Source organism: Dendrobates tinctorius, unplaced genomic scaffold, assembly GCF_039654945.1.
Source record: "Dendrobates tinctorius isolate UK_male_01 unplaced genomic scaffold, ASM3965494v1 ptg000010l, whole genome shotgun sequence".
NCBI lineage: Eukaryota > Metazoa > Chordata > Amphibia > Anura > Dendrobatidae > Dendrobates > Dendrobates tinctorius.
The window spans coordinates 13,474,172-13,496,543 of NW_027361678.1; the positions used below are offsets into that span (position 1 = coordinate 13,474,172).

Here is a 22,372-nt window from a genome sequence, read left to right on the forward strand (position 1 = left end):
GTATTATTATTCCTATTATGTATTTGATGGGGAATAGGGAATTATTAGTCTAATTTTTGCATTGTCTCATCAGAGTTTGGTAGATTCTGTGAGAGCATGCTTAGACAAGTGTGAATCCTATTATTAGGTTTTTCTAGTCTCCTTTCTACCCTATTTTTTCTTGTGATTTTTTCTTTCTTTTTCCTCTCTTCTCCCTTTTTTTGCTGCGTGGAATATTTGTATTGGAATTTCCCTGTGGTTATTTTAATTATTGATATAAGGTATTAGTCTTTTCTGTGACCATTCCACTCCTTCTTGTGACTATCTTAGCACCGTAGACACTATTGAATATATAATATTATATAATTATCACATACATGGTATAGGAATAAAAATTAATTCCAAGTCATTATACTGCAGTTTTAGTTATTTTTATTATAATTGCACTATAGGCACTTTTTGCACTTTAATAATTATAATATATTATTACTTTAATAAAATCATTATATATGAAATTTAGAAACCCCTTTTTTTTAGGAATTTTATTATACACAATTTTTTTTGTGATCACTGTATCTCGAACACTAGATGAGCCTGCACAGTTTAGGCATTGGTGTTCGCTTTCATGAGTGCTCCACAATTAGACCTCTTGCATGTCAGCTTGGAGTCTAAGGGAGCGCATCATTGGGAAATGATTCATACATCAGTGCAGATCTGGTCATGCGCCACAAGAGGTGTTTCGTGATGTCACAGATAGGTCACGCCTTCATTACCTTCTGATGCTCTCTGATTGGTTCCCGGGTATATTTAAGCACACAGGGCCCACCGCATAGACACGCCCCTGGAAGAAGCTAGTGCGAAACATGTGTTGGGATAAAGGAGGTCGCGTCATTCACACTCACCAGAGGCCTGGCATCAGCGTTTTCATAGGTATTACCTTTTTTTTCCCTTTATGTATAACCTTTGTGGATTTATGCAGCAATCCTCTAGTACTTTCTCAGCCGTGATATTATTCAATTGTGCTGACATTGAGGTTGTTTTTATCTGCAGTATATATCAGACTGGGTTACCATCACTCAGGTGTAATTTAATGTGGGTTTCTAATACATTCAGAGTGAGTTGCCTGTAGTGTTGGCACAGATTATTTCCACACAGTATTTTTTTAATCTTAATGTTGAACCTTTGAGGCTTTATGCAGCAATCCTCTAGCAATTTTCAGCTGTGATACTATTCAATCTTGCTGATATTGAGGCTTTTTATTTTAACCTGCATCATATATTAGATCGGGCCACGACCATTCAGGTGCAATTTGATGTGGGTTTCTAGTACTACACTGCATTTTTGTATTTTTTTCAGCCACAATATAGTTATTTTGACACTGAGGTTATTTAATTAAGTTACATATATCGGGCCTGATTTATATTCAATATATTTTTTAATACTGTGGTGTGAATATTCCCTACATTTATAGAGATTATACTATCCTTATGTGCAAGGATTCACATTTGTCTGTGTGACTATAATAACCAATGGCATGAATGTTTTGATCGCCTCCTGCTGGGCATTTTTGTAATTTTATAGTATTTTTAGTGTTTTTTCACTAAAATTTGATATTACATTTTCTATGATGTATGAAGAACCTTGCTCCATTTGTGCCTCTTCTTCGTCTTCTTCTCCCAGTACATTGTAACGTCCGGGACTTATCACCATCACTGGAGGCTCAGAGGTTTTCTGAACTGTTGTGACTTTTCTGGCGGAATCCACAAAGGCTTTTTTCCTTTTTATGGATACAAAACCTTCCTCATCCACACTGGACACTGCGGCCAGTTTATCTCCTTCTACAGATGTATTGGGCTGAAGCTTGGATGGTTTGGCAAAAGGTTTTCTGGACACCTTAGTGACTAGTATTTTAGGTCTTACTTTAGTAGCTGACCATTGCTTAGATCTTACTTTACTGGCTGATGATGGTTTAGCTCTGGCTGGTGGTACTTTAGGTGTTTCTTCAGTGGCTGGTGGTCCTAGTAGTGCAGCATCCATTAATATTATATCAGACTCTGGAGCAGGCTCACTGTGACTGTGACTTATCACCTCATCAGTGCCGGCTTCTTGGACAGCATCTGCACCTCTTGTGACATCTTTTTCAATAATTTCCAAGGAGGTCTGGCCATTATATTTATTATGCTCAGCATGATGTCTGGTTACCCCATTCTCTTGTAGAAGCTGGATTTTCACAGAATATCCTCCATATTTGCTACTCATTATAGATCTTCTGGGGATGACTTCTCACAATCTCACCATGCACTGCCGACTCAGCCAGTGCTGCAAATCCACCAGCGCCACTTCCTCAGACTGGAACAGGACAGTGGCCATTATTTCCTGCGGCTTAGACAGCTGGATACAATGGAGATGATCCCAGATCTCATCATCTCTAGTGTCATTATAGATGTTCCAGAACATATCCAGATCACACTGGAGCTTAAAACTGATGTCATAGATCCAGCTGGTTGGGACATGGATCAGAGCGTAGACCTCAGATACCATAAACTTCATAAACTCTTTCAGAAGAACTTTACCAATATAAATTCTGGATGGGATGTTCACCTCTGGTCCTGTGTACTTTATCCTGACTGCGCTCCTACTCTGAGGTGGAGGGTTCACTAGTCTTGTGACATTGGAGAACAGTCTACTGAATTGATGTTGGTCAGCATATGGGTCAGTGCTGGAGTTTTCTGCAGCCACAGGTGGGTCAGTGCTGGAGTTTTCTGCAGCCACAGGTGGGTCAGTGCTGGAGTTTTCACCAGCCACAGGTGGGTCAGTGCTGGAGGTTTCCCCAGCCACAGATGGATTAGTGCTGGAAATCTCCACCGCTGCAGGAGGATCAGTGCTTGAGCTCTCCCCAGCCCCATGATTACTGACGCGTGTTTGTGCTGCAAAAACGCCCAGATCCACTACTGATTGTTGCACAATTTAGTCTCCATTCACTGACATGGAAGGTTCAGAGTCCATTATAATGTTTGTATCTGTTGCAGACAAGCATTCACTAGCACCAGTGAGAGGGGTCTCGCACACAGCACTGAGTGGGGTCTCCCACACAGTGTCAGTGCAGGGGGCACTTACTTTATCACTCACAAGTGTTGTGCTCCCTTCATTGTTGCAGAGTCCACTGCAGTTAACCCCTCGTTTGCTGACACACTTTCCTCTGCAGCATTCCCTGCATTATCTGCTGCCTCAGACTCCTCACCTTGTGCGGCTGATATACTGCATTTCTTAGTGGACTTCCTTGCTCCACACCGTGCACAGTTTTAGATTTAGTGTCCTTATTACCAATAAGGCACTTTCTACTCGCCTTCTGGGCTCTGACTCCCCTCCTTTTCTCCATATCCCAAGTTTCCTTTCTGGGCACAGAGTTTACATCTTTGTCCAGGTTTTCATTCCGAATGTCCAGCTCTCGTCTGCAAACATCCAGGCTCTCACATTTCATCAGTTTAGTCTTTGGATCAGTCTCTTTAATTTCATCCTTTAATTTGCTGATTTGCATTTCCAGCTTAAAAATACTTTGCCTTGTAACTTTACCACTCAATCCAGCAACGAAAGAAGCAGGTTTAGAAGACTCATCAGCCAACATTTCCAGCTTTCCATTACCACCAGGTCCATGCTGTAAGCCACACTCCAGGCTAGGGGCTTTCCCTGGTTCATCAGCCCAGCTTCCCTCCCCTCCACCTGAATCAGAAGCCATGCCTCTGCCCTGCTGGGGGCTCATAAACAGACGTCTATCCTCTCCTATGTACAAGAATATAACTACTCTAATACTGCCCCCTATATACAGGAATATAACTACTCTAATAGTGCCCCTATGTAAAAGAATATAGCTACTATAATACTGCCCCCTATGTACAAGCATGTAACTACTATAATACTTCTCCTATGTCCAAGAATATAACTACTATAATATTGCCCCCATGTTCAAGAATATAACTACTATAATACTTCCCCTATATACAATATAACTACTATAATACTGCCAATACGTAGAATATAACTACTATAATGCTGCTCCCATGTACAAGAATATAATTACTGTAATACTGCCTCCTATGTACAATAATATAACTAATACTGCACATATATACAAGAATATAACTATTATAATAGTACCCTTATGTACAAAAATATAACTACTATAATAAAGCTCCTATGTACAAGATTATAATTACTATAACACTGCCCCTATGTACAAGAATATAACTACTATAATACTGCCCCTTATGTAGAATATAACTACTATAATACTACCCCTTATGTAGAATATAACTACGATAATACTACCCCAACAAACAAGAATATAACTACTATAATACTGCCAACTATGTATAAGAATTTAACTACTAAAATACTAACCCCTATGTACAAGAATATAACTAATATAGTACTGCTCCTATGTACAAGAATATAAGTACTATAATAATGGTGCATATGGGGCATTGTCTATATTTCTAAAAAATTAGATTTTCACATAACTTTTAAAGTAGTTAAAAGGAATCAATCACCACATTTGTTTTGGGCATACAAGTTATAGACAGCTGAGGAGAGTGCTGACTCTATGCTTCATATCTGATGTCTTATTGTTGAGAAATCATCTTTTATCAGTTTATGAAAATCACCTATTCCGGGCTATGGGTAGGATGTTGCCTGGAAGATAACTCTGCCTACGCACTTCATCTCTATTTGCCCCGCCTCCGATCAGTGTCACTTTGTCCCTGAGACGTTGGCTGCTTGAGGGGAAATATTGTGAATGCGCAATATTGTTCTCTTGTTTCTTCCTCAATCTTCCGCCCTAGTATGGGATTAGGCATCAAGTGCCTTCTGCACAGATGCTGTTCCCAGTGTTCTCAGCGGTGACCCTGATGGGAGGTGAGATGTATTTAAATAAAGTGCGGAGGCAGTGTGACCGCTCTTACAGTAGAGAGCTTCACAGTGTTACCGCTCTTACAGTACAGACCTCCATAGTGTGACCGTTCTTACAGTAGAGAGCTCCATAATGTGACTGCTCATACAGTACAGAGCTTCACAGTGTGACCATTCTCACAGTACAGAGCTCCAGTGTGACCAATCTTACAGTACAAAACTCGATAGTGTGACCCCTCTTCCAGTACAGTGCTCCATATTGTGACCGCTCTTACAGTACAGAACTCTATAGTGTAACCACTCTTACAGTACAGAGCTCTATAGTAGGACAGTTTTACAATATAGAGCTCCATAATGTGACCGTTCTTACAGTATAGAGCTCTGCAGTGTGACCACTGTCATAAAAAATATTAAGATACCTAAAGCCACAAGCGAATGGGCATTTACCTCCCTCCCTCATCCTTTTTCACATGGAAAAAGAGTTCATATTCGAAGTCTCTTACATGTAGAATTGCATAATGGATATAGGGAAGTAGGAAATATGTATAGCTGGGAAATGGCATATCTAAATAAAATTCCTTTTGAAGCCCATACTACCTTGTGGGGACAGGTAAATAAGACAGGATACCTATTGTGATGAAGTTTGGTGTTTGCTGGATGAAAGGAGGGACAGGGGGCACTCTCCAAGATGAAGCTGCTATGATGAAAGAACTTCCCCCAGACTTTGCGTCGCTGAAGGAAAGTTATGAATATTGGGGTTTGTATGGATCCGATACTGATGGGACATACCTTATTAATCCTGAAGCTGAAAATGTAAGAAAATGCATATTTTTTTCATAACTATGACACCTGCCTATAATCCCCAAAATGAATAGATCAGCCATGTCATATGTGGTTTCTGGGTAACGGTAAGATCCTGATAAAAAAAAAAAATGCCGGCGATCTCGAACTTCTGCGATTGTCAGGAGGGAAGATATTGTTAATGTTGGGAATTTCATAAAATTCTGAAGAGCAGAGAACATCCCACAAACCGGCCCATGTGAGGTCATCAAGGGGGGTGTATGAGTAACTCAGGTGCTGATACAAGATCAAGGTGAATTATCATCTGTGTTCAATGTTGAGCACATATTAGTGTAGGAATGATCCTGTAAACCAGTCATTTTCAACTGGATTGCTTCCATCCCCTAGCTGAGCCATCTCCGTGTCCAATACATATGTATTGTTTTGTCCCCTTTGTAAAATATTTTCTATAATGTTATAAACATTGCCTATCGTTCTGGATTAAATATAAATTTTAATAGTTCTGTTCCTTTTATTGTGTAAACCGCACACTGAAGACATACGATACCAGAACCAGGCATCCAATCAGCCTGTGTAAAAACAACTGATGGTGGCAACGAGTTCTTGGGTTATTGTGGTGACCGTACCTGGGGTATATACAGTAGATATTCCATGCATTGGAATCGGAGGTGCATATACCATAAGCTCAGTTATTTTTTTCAATAACCGGCTTTAGTGGAAACAGCCATAGCCTCTTCCATTAATAGTCAGTCAATTCCGTTATTGCCCAGATGATAGGGTACATTGGAGAGCAGTTTGTGACAAAAGGATAACAGCGTGGTGATTCAAGTACAACCCCCTTGGCTGCGATATTAGACAATTGGTGGCACTGGTGGAATTCTGAATGCTCTCTCTGGTGTAGTCTCTTGATACCTGGAGGCAGCGGTGGGATATTACAGCACATCAGTAATCTGGTTTGAGAAATTATTCCGGTCACTCAAAACTTGCATGGTTTTTGACAGAATTTCGTGCAGTCTTCAGTAATCAGACTCGGTGTTTTATTTTTTATTATCTGGGGCAACACTGTACTTGTAGCAGTTACACCCATCCTCCTCTCTTGTTTTTTTGTCCTATATTTTGTTTAGCAATGATGGCTACGCTTGGAGAGCCCTGGTATAACCAGCAGTTCTAGGATACTCTGCGCTCTGAATGATGAGACAGATTGACCCCACGGCAAAAAACAGGCACCAAGTGATTGCTGGACTGTTGCAATGTGAATCAGGGGAAGACTGTCACCTGAGACCTGACAAAGGGCAGGTCAGCACAGACATAGGTGGCCCTGCTGCAGAGGCTCATCTGTGCCAGCCATACCCGCAACCAAGGTAGTGGGGACCCCTACATGCAAACGGCTTTCCAGGAACTCGACGCAGACAATTGTGAGGGACATCTAAAGCTGATTCTGCAATTCCAAGAGCAAGCAGAGCAACAGGCCCAAGCCAACTGAGAGGCTGAGAAAGACAACAGAGAGGCTGCCGAGCCAGAGTGGCAATACGAGCTTCAGTACCAGCTGGAGTTAGCCTGAATCAAGGAGACATCTAAGCCACAGAACAATGAGTCCAGCAATGCCAACAGCTTTAAACCCCATCCAGAGCAATTTCCACTCATGGAAAAGGACAGGGACTTTGACGTATTTCTGCGGGGGATAGTAAAGTCCAGTACCAGCTGCCTGAGGGCCAGTGGGCCTAATATTTAACCTCAGGATTCCAAGGCAAAGCTCGGGAGTGTTCACCTCTCTCCATCGAGACCAACATGGATACTATGAGACCATCAAACAGGCCCTGATAAAAAAAAAAAAGTACCAGTAGGCTGTCAGGGGGTCCCGCTCAATCTTCTAGCACCCGGCCTACATATGACTCCCGGCTGTGCTATACTTTTGATCAAACTAGTCACATCAGCCTAGTCTTCCCGGAGAGGCAAAAGATGAACCCCACACCTAAGACCCAGGGCCTAGTGCAGCTATTCTTTTGGTAGGTGGGTCGGTTTGGAGGGCCAAGAAAAATTACAATCAGTTATCATGGGTGGTACCATCACTGTGGGGCTCTAGGACACTGGGGCCGAATGAACCCTCATCCGCTGAGTTGGTGCTACTGGAAGAACTCATCCTTAGGAAGACCCTGACAGTCACTAGGTTTGGGGGTGATCGCCATCCCTTACAGATGGCCCAGGATTTCCTAGATTGGGGTGCGCGGAGGTGGCTAAGGGAAGTGAGTGTCCAAGAACCTGCCCACAAATGTGTTATTGGGAACAGATCAGGGATGGTTGGTTGCCCAATGCATCCCTGACAACCCTCCCAGATCGGATTTGTCATGTTATGCAACTGTCTATAATGTGAATGTCGTTGTGGAGACATGAAGGCGTCAATGGGTGCTTTCGTAAACTGGCCCGAAGACCACGTGGCCCAGGTCTCATCCCACTAAAAGCCCTCTCTCCTTTTAAAGTGGGAATAAGACTACTCAGACAACACAGAGTGAGGGTAAAACTGCGTGGCATTACTTTACTGAACCATAAAGCAGATGGTAACTTATAGAACAGTCCCAGCGAAATACAAAAGATGGTACAAATTAGAGTCTCAACCTTCTGCTGACTCGCCGGGATTATAGCAGCTACAAATTCAAGGCTTCCAGGGCTGACTACCCTCACCTGTGACACTCACAGGGAGGAGGTAACGACACGCTTAGGAAGCTGACAGTCCATTGAGGTACAAGGCCAGGTGACCGGAGAGTCCCAGCCTGGCTTCTCCAAACATCTCCATGGAGCCAGGTGAACGATGAGTCCCTGTGGAGACAAGGGGGTCAGGGGTTGTTCTAGGCCACTAGCCCAAAACTGCAAAGACCAGGGCTCATCCCACCAAACCCCCGATCTCTGTTTACTGTGGGCATAATACTACTCAGACAATAAAGGATGAGAGCTAAACAGTGTGGCAATACTTCATTGAACCACAACACAGGCAAATATCATAGAATCGTCCCAGCAAAATACCCAATATGGTGCAAAATTTAAAGAGTCTCACCCTTCCACAGACTCGCCGGGACAAAAGCAGCTGTGTTAGGATTGGGTCCCAGTAGCTCTTGTGCACCAGGCGGCAGCTCTACCCTCTGAGCTATTCAACCTGATGCAAGTACCTGTGTGCTTCCTGATTGACTCCATTCTGAGTTCTTGATTTTCATCACCACGAGTTCCTGACTGGCTGAACCCTGTGATATCTGACTGAACACCCTACTTAAACCTGGCACTGCAATTCCTTCCTTGCCAAATTATTGAGCTCCCAACCTTTAGTCTAGCTCAGGGGTGGGCAATTAATTTTCCCAAGGGGCCACATGAGAAACTGGCTCTACTCTGGAGGGCCGAACCAATCAGCTGAACTTAAAGGGGCGGTCCGAATCCAAAGGTAAATTTAATATTAAATTTATAGCTATTCAGTGTAATAATCTAATCTTGTTTTGTAATATACTTCAATGGAAAATTCCCTAACGTACTCTCTACCTTCTGACTTTGTCTTTTTTTTTTTTACGTCCCATGACATTTTGTTTGAGATTCACCAGTGCATGCTGGGATACTCCAATTAGCCGTCATCAGGGGGCAGAAGCTGCGGTCACTGCCGCAGACTCTACGCCCTCTCTGAAATTAGGCACCATCAGTGATGTCAGTTTTGGAGGCTCGGCTAGTTCTGCTCACCTGATAATGCTTCATACTTAAATTCGAATGCATACTCAGTATGAGTTTTCTGTGCTATATTCCATTGAATGCACAGTGACAGTGCGCTCCCTTGCTGGCTCTAAGGAGAATAGATGACCCGGCAGGGACCAGTCCAGTCTTTGAAACAGATGAAGCTTCTTTTCATGGTGAGGAAAGTAGCTGTGGCAGTGACCGCAGCCTCTGCCCCCTAATGATGTCCCATGTGAGTATCCCAAAATGCACTGGGATTCTCAAACAAAATGTAATTGGAAGTTAAAAAAAAACACAAGCAGACAGGAATTTAGGTAGAGAGGGAATGGTAGAAATTTTTTAACTGAAATATATTAGAAAAGTGATTAGATTATTGAATTAAATTTAGTAAGAAAGTCACCTTTGGTTTCGTATCACCCTTTAATTCTGCATAATGTTAATTTTATCACTTTATAAAAAGCAGTTGATTATGTGATGAAGTTTACATGAGTGCCAAAAAAAATAAAGATTTTCATCCAGAAAAAGATTTTCCATCTGTATGGCATCCATTTTTATACATCAAAAATGAATATAATTTAAAAGAGGAAATACAGTGTACTGTGTTAGTAATGGAAATGTATTCGTCAAAATCAGATGCTATGGATGATTCATATGGCATCCAATTTTTTTATTTTTGCACACACATAGACTTCAACAGGCAGAATATTGGAAAAAAGTTATTCTCCCACCTCAATTCCACATGCATAGATCCACATCACACAAGTTGACAGGCAGGGGTAAGAAATCCTTATTACAGTCTATGGAGTGGAGTGATAGGCCACTATGGGGGACTTAACCCTTACCTCTCCTGCACAGGACATTCAACAGTACAAGCTGGGAGCAAAGAGGGAGGTAAGGGTTAACTCACATACAGAGGTGAGGATGCAGCAGAGTTCATAGTGGGGGCAGAAGAGCAGTTTGGGGAGCACATAGAATATCTCATCTGAAGACTGCATGTAGTGGAGGTGAGGGGGCACATCACTTCTGGACCCCATATTCAGTAGGAATACTCAGCCCAAGTGTTTTATTTTCTATCAGCTGCCAGGAAGATCCAGGGAGATTTAGTTACTTATTAGCTGCTCTTCCCAAACATAAACTGCAGCCCCACAACTTTCATTCCACAGTGTGAAAGGAGGCAACACAGGTGAGCTGCTATGACCTACTCAGCACAGCAGACACATCATTATGCTGCCTCCCAGGTTGTATCTGGGCTCCTCTTAGAAGCTACTTGTCATTATCTACAGCAGATGGGTGTTGTAGTCCCTGATTCCTTCCTCCTGTCCTGACTGCTCTGCCTCCTGCACAGGTTTCACCAGCTCTGCAAGCCAGGAACTGAGCAGCCCCGCATCCACCAATGAGAAGACGGGGGCAGGGCTACAATCACTTCTGAGAAAGATCAGAATCATAAATCAGTCCCTCTCTGGTCCTCTGGCTGTGAGTGTCAGCAGGCTGCACAGAAACACTCAGTGGTCTGGATTTGGCCCACGGGCCACAGTTTGCCCAGGCCTGGTCTAGCTTTTTCCCACCTGCTGCTTATCCTCAAGATCCTATTGCTGCTTCATGTACCAACCTTTGGCTATCTCCTGACTACGTTACCTGTTTATCCTCCCATATATACTGCTGCTCTGTGTACCAACCTCTGGCTATATTCTGACAACGCTACCTGCCGATGCTGCCCCTAGTGGTTGTAATATCACTACTCCAACTCAGGTCAGTCCATAACAGAATCATTTTTGCACACAACATGAAGTCTGTTGCAGCCCAACTGAGGCAACAAGTTGCTGAACTTCAGAATTGTGGTGCCACATACTAAGAAATAAATTCTAAGTTGCAAGCACAGGTGTTGGGTCAGCAAAAAGAAACTTCTGGATTTGCGCAACTCAAGCTCGGAATCAAATGCACGCATTCCAAAATTCAGTGGGGATTATCATTATCGTGGATTCCTTATAAGCAATGTCATATCTACTTCCAGATGCAACCTTCTCCATTAACCAGTGATAGGTAAAGGTTATTTTCATCATTGATCTCCTAACTGATGAGGCTCATATATGGGCCTCATCTTATGTGGAAATGAATTCTGACTTCCTAAAAGACTTAAGTTTCCTTCACCACAGCTATGGATCACGTGTTTGATGACCCGAATCGTTGAGCTACAGCTGAAACCAAATTGCATAACCTATGTCAAGGGCGGTGCTCTGTAGCTGAATACACCTTCAAATTCCGCAGCTAAGTGGCAGACACCACTTGGAATTTAGCTGCCCAGAAGGGTCAATTTCGACGAACATTATCAGAGCTAATTAAGGTTGAACTTGTAAGTGTTCATTGAGATCTATAATCATTTAGATGACTTTTTTCAATTATGCATTCAAATTGATCATAGACTCACTGAACTAAGAAAGGAAAGACTGCGAGCATTTGGAAACACCCCTAACTACTCCTTTGCTGTCACGTCACGATTCATTTTGGATTCGTGTCAGCTCTGGCTCTGCTATAATTGAAATGTACCTTTTTTTCCTTTCATGCCAGCAAGGGTTAAATGTCTGTTTCCTTGCTGGCAGCTGCTTTGATTGCTAATCAGCTGAAGAGGGTGGTAACTACTTCCACCATACTTTAAAAAGTCACATGACACATCAGCTGACTGTCAGTGAGAGTAATCTAAGTTGCCTAAGCCTGGAGTAAAGAGCTCAGCTGTTGCAGTAGTGCTTCTGCTGTGTTCGTGGTCCTGGTGCCATATCCTCAACTGTGTGGTGCTTTTTAGTGGGGATAGTGTTAAGTTCTATTTTCCCTTTTTCTGTCTGTCTTGTTGTTTTCCCTCTCCCTGTGTTGTTCACCATCTGCAGTGGTGAGGCAACGTCCTTGCCGGCCAGTGCACTAGGGAATAGTGTGGAAATAAACAGGGTTTAGGTACGTGACGGTGGCGGGGGAAGGATCCGCTTAGGGTGTTAGGGGAGTTTAGGGACAGGCACAGATTGGTGCTAAGGAGGTGCCCCATCCCTTGTTCCCTACTGTGAGGGCCTTCCTCTCCCCATTCCATCCTGTTGTTGGTTTAAATTGTGTCGTCCACTGGACTTAACCATATTGGTTCGTGACATTTACGCTATCAGCCTTAAAACACCAACAGGAAATGGAAAGTGTGCCTGAACCTATGCAAATTGATGTAATCTGTAAACCTCTATCTGCAGTAGTGAAGGAGAGGAGATGTACAGAAAACGTGGCGATGGACATTTTGCCATCAACTGTCTTAATAAAAGGGCCATAGCTTTCACAAATGCCAAAAATGAAAGCGATTTAGACCTTTTTGAATGGCTAGATCTGCTTATGTAGACCATCTCATCTGTAATGCAGGATAAAGGCAAAAAGGAATCACCATCGTCTCATTTTGTCATTTCCATACAGGTCGTAATTGAGAGCCAAAAAATACAATGCTCTGCCATTTTAGATTCTGCAGCAGGAGGAAATTTTATGGACTTACAATTTACACTTGATAATAACATAGCAAGACAGACTAAATCCATGCCATTCAATATGAGAACTGTGGATGGATCACCTTTATCTTCTGGACCTGTTACTCACGAGACAATTGAACTTGAAATTTGTATTGAACCGAATTATCATGAAGCTGTTAGTTTCCATCTTATTTCCTCTCCAAAATTTCCAGTTATTTTAGGAATTCCCTGATTTTCAATCTGTAACACGTCCTTCAACCGGGCATCGAGGACCATTACCTTTCCCTCTGTGTACTGTAAGAACAAATGCCATGCTAATTTATTTGTTCTCAAATAAATTCAAGTATCCGAGAATTCTCATCAGAATTATGGTCTGCAGTAAGAAGAAAGCCGATCAACTGCCTTCTCATTATTCTTACGAGTGTCCCATTGAATTGCTTCCTCGAGCTTCCATTCCGTTTGGGCAAATTTATAATCTTTCTGAACAGGAATTGAAAGTACTAAAGGAATACCTAGATGAAAATTTAGAGAGGCTTCATTCAACCTTCTTCGCCAGCTGAAGCACCCTTAATGCCCGAGTTGCTGGAGAGACCGCGTTCTGTCAAGGTTTTTACCAAACTTGACCTAAGAGGGGCTTATAATCTCATATGAATTCGCCCAGGAGAGGAGTGGAAAACCACCTTTAGAACTAGATTTGGACATTTCCAATACCTGGTTATACCTTTCGACCTTAGCAATGCCCCTGCCACCTTTCAGCACTTCATTAATGATGTTTTCAGAAATTTCTTGGATCGATTTGTTGTTAATCTCAATGATATTCTTATATTTTCAGATGCCCGCGATGCTCCTTCAAAGTATGTCCATTTAGTACTGAAATGTCTACAGTAGAATCAGCTCTATATGAAACTCGAAAAATGTGAATTTGAACAAACCAGGACTCAATTCCTGGGATATATCATCTCCCCAGAAGGTCTGAGCATGGATCCCAGTAAAATAAGAGCATTAGTTGACTGGCTTAACCCAATAAATCTAAAAGACGTCCAGCTCTTTATAGTATTTTCCTGGTCCCCAAAGGCACAGGTGGCTTTTGACAAATTAAAGACTCTTTTTACTTCCGCACCATTACTAGTCCATCCAAATCCTGAACTGCCATTTGCTGTTGAAGTAGATGCCTCAGACTCTGCGGTGGGAGCCATTTTATAACAGCAAGTTGGGGTAAAAATGCAGCTTCATCCATATGCATTCCTTTCTCATACCATGTCATCGGCATGAAAGAATTATGATATTGGAAATAAAGAAGTTTTAGCTATTTAAAGTCGCTGTCTCCAAATAGAGACATCTTTTCGAAGGGGCCAATCATCCGTAGACTGTCCTTACTGACCACAAAAATTTAGAATTCATCCATACAGCTAAGAGGTTGCTGCATGACAAGCACGTTAGGCCTTATTTTTCTCCAGGTTTAATTTTATAATTTCTTATCTGCCTGGTTCAAGAAACGGCAAGGCTAATGCTGTGTCCAGGATATTTACCGAACCTCGGGAGAGATCTAACACTGACTGTCCCATTGTAACCCCAACATTTTTTTGGGGAATACTGGACACGAAAGAATTTTTTACAAAAATTAAAGATGGATACCAAACTTACTTTTTTTCTTAACCATCCTTCTAAAGACGTTGAGCTTTCTTTTAAGGAGGGGTTTGGATGCAGAACCATCAAATATACGTTCCTGAATCTGCTCAACTTGAAGTCTTCAAACTTGTCCATGATTCTAAACTTGTAGGACACCCTAGAGTCATGAAAACACAAGAACTATTGCTTTGTTCTTTTTGGTGGTCTAATTGTAGGAAGGATGTCAGAAAATGTTTCCTCCTGTTCAAGATCTTCACGGAACAAGACGCCACGATCCTCACCTCTAGGACTCCTTCAACCTCTTCTAGTTCCATCCAGGCGTTGGGGATCAATATCAAAAGATTTTATTGTGGACCTACATCCCTCTAAAGAAATGACTTACCCTTTTTGTGGTGGATCGGCTCACAAAGATGACCCATTTTATTCCAACTAAAGGGATTCCTACCGTTCAACAAACTGCAGAATTAGTGGATATTTAGTGGAGATATTTAGGCTTCATTGAATTCCTGCAAATGTAATTTCTGATAGGTGTTCAATTTACAGTGCATCCAAATTTTGGAAAAGCTTCTGTTCAGCTTTAGGAGTTACTGTAAATTTGTCTACTGTTTTCCACCCACAATCCAATGGCCAGACTGAAAGAACTAACCAAATTCTCGAACAATATCTGTGCTGTTTTATTCCTTACCTACAGGATGATTGCGTGGACTATTTACCAACAGCAGAATTTGTTTATAATAACTCCAAGCACAGTTCTACATCCCAAAGACCATTTTTTGCTAACTATGGCTTGCATCCGGTATTTATTCCTAATCTTCCATTGAATACTTGGGTTCCTGCTTTTACTGACAGACTTGCAAAGTTGCGGAAAGCTCAGAAAGAACTAATTGAGATGTTAAAAAGGCCCAAGAAGATTACAAAGAAACAGCGGATAAACATCACAATGCCTCTCCTACCCTTCTGGTTGGTGAAAAGGTTTGGCTTTCAACAAATCTGAAAATGAACACACCGTCTTCTAAATTAGGTAAAAAATTCATAGGATCTTTTCAAATACCTGTACAAATTAACCCAGTTGCTTTTCGTTTAAAACTTCCTAAAAATACATCTTGTATTACATGTATCCTTGCTCAAACCATTCAGTGAGAACCCGCTTCCAGGAAGAACTCAGCCACCGCCTCCACCAGAAAAAGTCCATGGTGAAGAAGAGTACATTGTGGATGAAATAATCAACTCTAGAAGATATAGAGGAAGATTGCAATATTTGGTGCAATGGAGGGGTTACGCACCAGAAAATTCATGGGGGCCGGAGGGCAACTTCCATGTACCCAGGCTTACTAGAGCCTTTCACCAGAGAAGCCAGCACTGGAGATATCCAGAGACCATCCTGGTAGAAACGGAGTACTGTCACGAACCCAGAAGCTCTTGTGCACCAGGCGGCAGCTCTTCCCTCTAAGCTATTCAGCTCGTTGGGTAGTTCCTTGCTAATCCTGATAATACTACCTGTGTGGTTCCTGATTGACTCCATCCTGAGTTCTTGATTGTCACCACCCCGAGTTCCTGATTGGCATAACCCTGTGATCTCCTGACTGAACACCCTACTTAAGCCTGGTACTGCATTTCCTTCCTGTGAGATTGAGCTCCCACCTTTAGTCTCCTTCCCATCTGCTCCTTATCCTCAAGATCCTATTGCCACTCCGTGTATTGACCTCTGGCTATCTCCTGCCTACGTTATCTGCTTATCCTCTTAACTATACTGCTACGTCGTATACTGACCTCTGGCTATATCCTAATGATGCTACCTACCGATGCTGCCCCTAGTGGATGCCTTACCACTACTCCAGCTCAGGTCAGTCCATAAACTGTAACTTCAAAGCTTCAAGGGTCATTTACCTGTGGCACGCACAGAGAGGAGGTAACAAGCTTAGGAAGCTGACAGTCCATTGAGATACAAGGCCAGATGACCTGATGGTCACAACCTGGCTTCTCCAAACATATCCATGGGTTCAGTGATGGTCAATGAAGCAAATCTGTATATTCTTTCAGCCTGGGCCGTGGTCCCCTAAGCTGACATCCTGTAGTTCAGTTACCCAGCCTCTGTCTCTGTCATCCAGGATAGCAACAAAATGTGTTACAACAAACGTAAACTTAAAAGTCAATACTACAGGCTTGCATGAATAAAAGTGTTTTCTTGATGACCCAAAGAACAAAACACAAATTCAAAAGTCAACATATAGATAAGTCTAAGCCTCCTTGCTTACTGAAAATAGATGTCTGGATAATCAAGATTAAATGCTGTGTGGCCACATTGCTTTCCCATCTTAATTAACCCGATATGGTAGGCTTTCAATCATCCATCTCCACTTATTTTAGACAGTCCATCAGCATGTCTTTAAGCACAGACACAAATATAAGAGGTCTCACCTTCATGAGAACTAAACTTTGTATCATTCAGTTTTCTCAGAGCATATTCCATATCTTCTTTGCAAATAAACTCTACACATAATTGACGAGAACCGACTTGTATCCATTGCGTCGACACATGGTGTCGTCCGCACCTCATGGTTCCTGGATTAAATCCGCTCAAATGTTGGTGGCCTGGTATTCAATCTGTCTAAGCTGGCACAGCTCCTGTAGTTGCCGTTGTTTGTTGCAGTTTTACATGCACTCTGGTCCTTTTCCCAAGGCAGAGCTGGTGGGGTTGGACAAAGAACAATCTGAAACCTGCTGTGTATACCTCATCAATGGTCAGCTGGGGAGGCCTAGATTGTGTCTAAGAACACCAGTCCCCTGCAGCTCCCCCAGGCTGAGTAGTATCCCACTGCTGCCACCATGTGTGGAGACATGGGGGTCAGTGGGTGCACTACTCCATGAACCCCAAACCGCCAGGACCATGGATCATCCCACTGGACGCCAACTCTCATTTTACCGTGGGTTTAATACTAATCAGAGAACACATGGTGAGGGAAAAACAGTGTGGCAATACTTAATTGAACCACAAAAAAAGGCAAATAACACGTAGAACAGTCCCAGCAAAATACCCAAGATGGTACAAAATTAGAGTCTCACCCTTCCACTGACTCGCCAGGATAAGAGTAGCTAGTGGGTCCCAATCCTGGCTTTCCCAAAATGTACCCATGGGGCTCAGTTGACCAGTGGGTCCAAATCCTGGCTTCCCCAAATGTATCCATGGGTTCATTGATGATCAATGGGGCAGATCAGTATTCCTTCAGCTGGGGTCGTGGTCCCCTAAGCTGGCATCCTGTAGAATGTCAAATCTGTGTCTCATGATGGAGCCATAAAGTTCTGGCAGCTGTATTGAAGGGAGTTCCTGACTGTAGTTTTGTAAAGAGTCTCAGGTTCTTTGGATCTCTTGGATAACTTGCTACAAAGGCATATCCCATTGATATAGTTCACAACTGTTGTCCTTCAGGCCATGATTAAGAGGTCAGGAGGAAGGTGCAATGAAATTAACTTGCATTGAGTATTTAATCGATTTGCATAGTTGGTCTGGACAATGTGTAATCAACATATTAACAAACATACAATGTTCAATTACTAGAGATGAGCGAATTTGATCGGGTCCCTGCTTATTCGGCAAGCTATAGCGCTTACCGTATTAGCTACAACGGGAACCTGGATACATGGAGAGCGCCGACTGATCAGCTGTTCGACTCTGCTGCTGCATGTGTTGCGGTTGTGTCACAACACATGCATGTGTTGGGCTTGAAGGACAACATCCAGAGGTCTGCTGCTGTAGTGTGTTGCTGGCTGTGGTTTTGCAAAGTCTTTGGTTCTTCCTGCAGAACGATAGAAATTGTCAGGACTCAAACCCAGCAGCTCTTGTGCACTAGGCGGCTGCTCTTCCCTTTGAGCTAGTCACATTGCTGGACAGTTCTGTACTAACCCAAATACTAGTACCTGTGTTGTTCCTGATTGTCTCCACCCTGATTGAACACCCTATTTAAACCTGGCATTGCACTCCCTTCTTTGTGAGATTATTCAGCTACCAGTCTCTAGTCAAGCTTCCTTTCACCTGCTGCTTATCAAGATTCTACTGCTGCTCCATGTACCGATCAACAGCTATCCCTGACTATGCTATGTGCTGCTCCTTTAAATTGCATTGCTGATCCTGTGTACAGACTCCTTGGCTATCCCTGACTAGGCTATCTGCCGGCGCTGCCCTTAGCGGTTGCAATACCATTGCTCCAATCCAGGTCAGTCCATAACAGAATAATACCACAGTGCAATGCCAGGTTTAAATAGGGTAGAGACAATCAGAAACAACACAAGTACAAGTATTTGGGTTAGCACAGAACTGTCCAGCCGGATGAATAGATCAGAGGGAAGAGTTGCTGCCTGGTGTACAAGAGCTGCTGGGTTAGTCTTGACAGAAATCCTCTTTTATACCCACATCTGTGTTTCAGGTCATCATTCAGAGGTCAAGAGGAAGGTGTGAATAGATTAACTCTCATTGTTTGAGTATTTAATCAATTTTAAGTTTTTCCTCCTCTGTTTTGCAAGTCATCAAGCCACAGGGTGACACACAATGGTCAATCAACAGATTATCAAACATTCATTATTTAATGACCCTGCATCCCTGCCTTGCTGTAGGAGCTGATATAAGAGTAAAACTGCAGCCATTCGAAAATATCAAGAATCAATTTTTAAAGACTCATATGACAATAGTCTATGGCTCTTGACTAACTAAAAATAGACATCCGGACAATTAAGATTAAATCCGGTGTTTTTACAGTAGTGCATAACTAAAATGTGTTTTGTGGTAAGGGAGAACTCCGCTACGTCACACTGCAGGGTGATGTTGCTGAGGATCCCCTAACAAAAAAAAAAACCCCAGCATAAATGCTGAGGATGAAGGCGACAGGGACGGGAATCACAAAACAGTTGGTCCCGTGCAACTGACCATTCTCACGACAAACGGTGACATGGCCGGTGGTAGCTACCCCATGATGCACACTGCTCCAAAGGTAACAGGGGATGATGGAGACAAGCATGGGGATCATAAGGAAGATGGACGCGTGCAGCTGACCAGGGTGACAACGGACCACGACATGGCCGTTGGTAGCTGCCCCATAACTAGCATAGCTCCTGAGGTAACAACGAATGCAGGGAATTATCCCCAGCCTGTTCGGGGGGTGGGAAAGTATGTCCCACAACAGGTCAGGGTGAGGAAAAAGTGTTTCCCACACTGTCAGGACAATGGTAAAGAGGTACCCATAGCCTGTTGGGGGGTGGGAAAATTGAACCCCAAGTCTGTCATTATGGTGGGAAAAAGTGGCCCACAGCCAAGTGGCAGGAACGTTGTATTCACAGTCCGTCAGGGTGGTGGGAGAGTTGGGTCTGTAGCCTGTCAAACAAATGAGAAAATGTTGTTATCCCCCAGGGAGACAGGCTACCCACCCACTGTCTCCCGAGCCCAGAACGCAGAGCCTTCTGGACCCTCATCATCCAGCAGGATAACAGAACTAGTGACTGATCCAGAAGAGATCCCAGAGGGTTCCTGTGAGGTTAGGGCCTTAGCGTCACTTCTGGCTACCTCTAGCCAGGAGTCTCAGATCTGTCTGGAGTTGCTTAGTAACCCCTCAGAGAAGCCCATGTGTGAATCCCAGAAGGAGAGAGTACTGCGGGATCCAGGACAGGTGGGTCGTAATGGGCGCTTGTGGGCTGATCTGTAAACCAACCCCCCCCACACCACCTCATAAAAAAGAGGTGTCAGAAAATATTAAAATCCCTAAAGCCACTCCTGAGGGGGTATTCACCCCGTCCCTCCTCCTTTCACAGAATTGAAGCAGGAAAAAAAAGCTTACATTCAAAGTCTCTTAGATGTAGAATTGTACAATGGACATAGGGAAGTAGGAAATTACAAACAGAAGGGAAATGGCAAGTCTAATTAAAATTCCATTTGAAGCCGAGACTCCCTTGTGGGAGAAAGGTAATTAAGCCAGGATACTTATTGGGATGAAGTTTGGCATTTGTTGGATTAGAGGAATGGCAGGGGGCGCTCTCCAGGATGAAGCTACTATGATGAATGTTGGGATTTGTATGGATCCGATACTGATAGGACATACATTTTCAACTTCAGGACTAATAGGGAAAGACTATTGCATGGATTATACACCCCGAAGCCATTCAGTACCAGAACCAGACATCCAGTCAGCCTGTATAAAAATGACTGGTGGTGGTAATGAGTAGTTCTTGGGTTATCGTGGAGATAGCTGTGACCGTACTTGGGGTACATACATATTCCATGTGTTGGAATCGGAGGTGAATATACCATACGCTCAGTCTGTTTCCAAATAACTGGCATTAGTGGAAACAGCCACAACTTCCTCCGTTAATCATCAGTCAATTGCGTAATTGTCCGTATGATAGGGAAAAGGATAGGGCTGTTCATGACATAAAGATAACAGCATGGGTGGTTCAGTTACAACCCCCCAGCTGCCATCTTTGACAACCGCTCTTACAGTACAGAGCTCCACAGTGTGACCGTAATTACAGTACAGAGCTCCACAGCGTGACCGCACTTACAGTACCGAGCTCCACTGGATGACCACTTTTACAAAGTACAAAGTTCCATAGTGTGATCGTTCTTACAAAACAGAGCTCCATAGTGTGACTGCTCTTACAGTACAGCGTTCTTTTAATACAGAGCCTTGGTCTTCACCCGCGCCTCGGTCTTTTCCACTTGCACCATGATCATCTCTGTCCGGGCATTTTCTTCTCCACTCTCGCCTCGGGTCTTCCCCATCCACGCCTCGGACTTCTCCACTTGCACCTTGGTCCTCCTGTCCTCCTCACGCACACTTCGGTCTTCTCCACCCGTGCCTCAGTCTTCCCCACCAGGGTCGCCTGCACACTTGCTGACCAAACATTAAAGGTGTTCATTTTAGCTGTGACTGCCAAAACAGCAGAGACCCACAGAGTTTTGTAGCTGTTCCCTATTGTTTAGGATACTATTCAGCTTAATGTCTGTGCAGCCATCCATGGAGTAAGCCCTCGAAACAAAAGGTATATCCAGGTGTGTCCAGATTCCAACTTGTGACAGCCCCTCGATCCTGCGATCCATAATAAGCACTAGTTCCGTGTTTACGAGCAGGCACTGACCCCCACGACAGTCACTGCCACACCGCATAACACATTGTCTCTTTCTCCACAGGCAGACGGTGACGCTGATCCAGATTATCGTAAGCACCATTTCCTACTTGTGTTATCTACGAGCCACGCACACAGCACAGCGAGGAGACACAAATGTTTAAGACTCCGTATAAGAATCGGATACAATCAGGATAATAGCAATGTTGAGAGCAAGGACGTCAGTCCACTGCGTCTGTTGTTGAGAACTCTACCTTATTAAATAGCCTGAATATGGCGCCTGATGTCATGGCATTGTGCAGGACGCTGAGTATCTGCAGAATTCCCTTTCATGGATGCCTGAATAGAGCACGTTACACTTGTGAGTCAGTGTTGCATGTTTGTGGCCAGGTAGTTATGGGGATACACACCACCCTGGCTTTGGTGTCTACACTCACATTATTACACTGTATCAGGTCCTAGTGCCCCCGGCTTCACCGGCCTCTAGGACAGGAGTGTACACATGCAGCACTGCACTATACCATCCAGCATGACACTCTGTTGTTACCGCCTGGCTACAGATCACACAATGCTCGCCTGAGAGGCGACAGCCTGTACAGACAGACTTATATCATGTACAGAGGGAAAAGGTGTCATAGAGAGCATCAGATGGAAATTTCCAGGACTGCTCCACAGATCGGCATGAAATATCTATGGTCTAATCTGTCATTATCAGGAGGCAGCCCAATATCAACCCATCCACCACTACATACGAGATAATA

General features: G+C 43.4%; 1 protein-coding gene and 1 long non-coding RNA gene across 5 annotated transcripts in view; one reads left to right on the top strand and one right to left on the bottom strand.

The window, feature by feature from the left end:
• Positions 1-22,372, bottom strand: part of NRXN3 (neurexin 3) — a 512,486-nt gene that overhangs the window by 274,027 nt on the left and 216,087 nt on the right. The window lies entirely within an intron of this gene.
• Positions 821-21,900, top strand: LOC141099058 (uncharacterized). The gene is made up of 2 exons (XR_012234409.1): positions 821-909; positions 21,676-21,900. It is a non-coding gene; the product is annotated as an uncharacterized lncRNA (long non-coding RNA).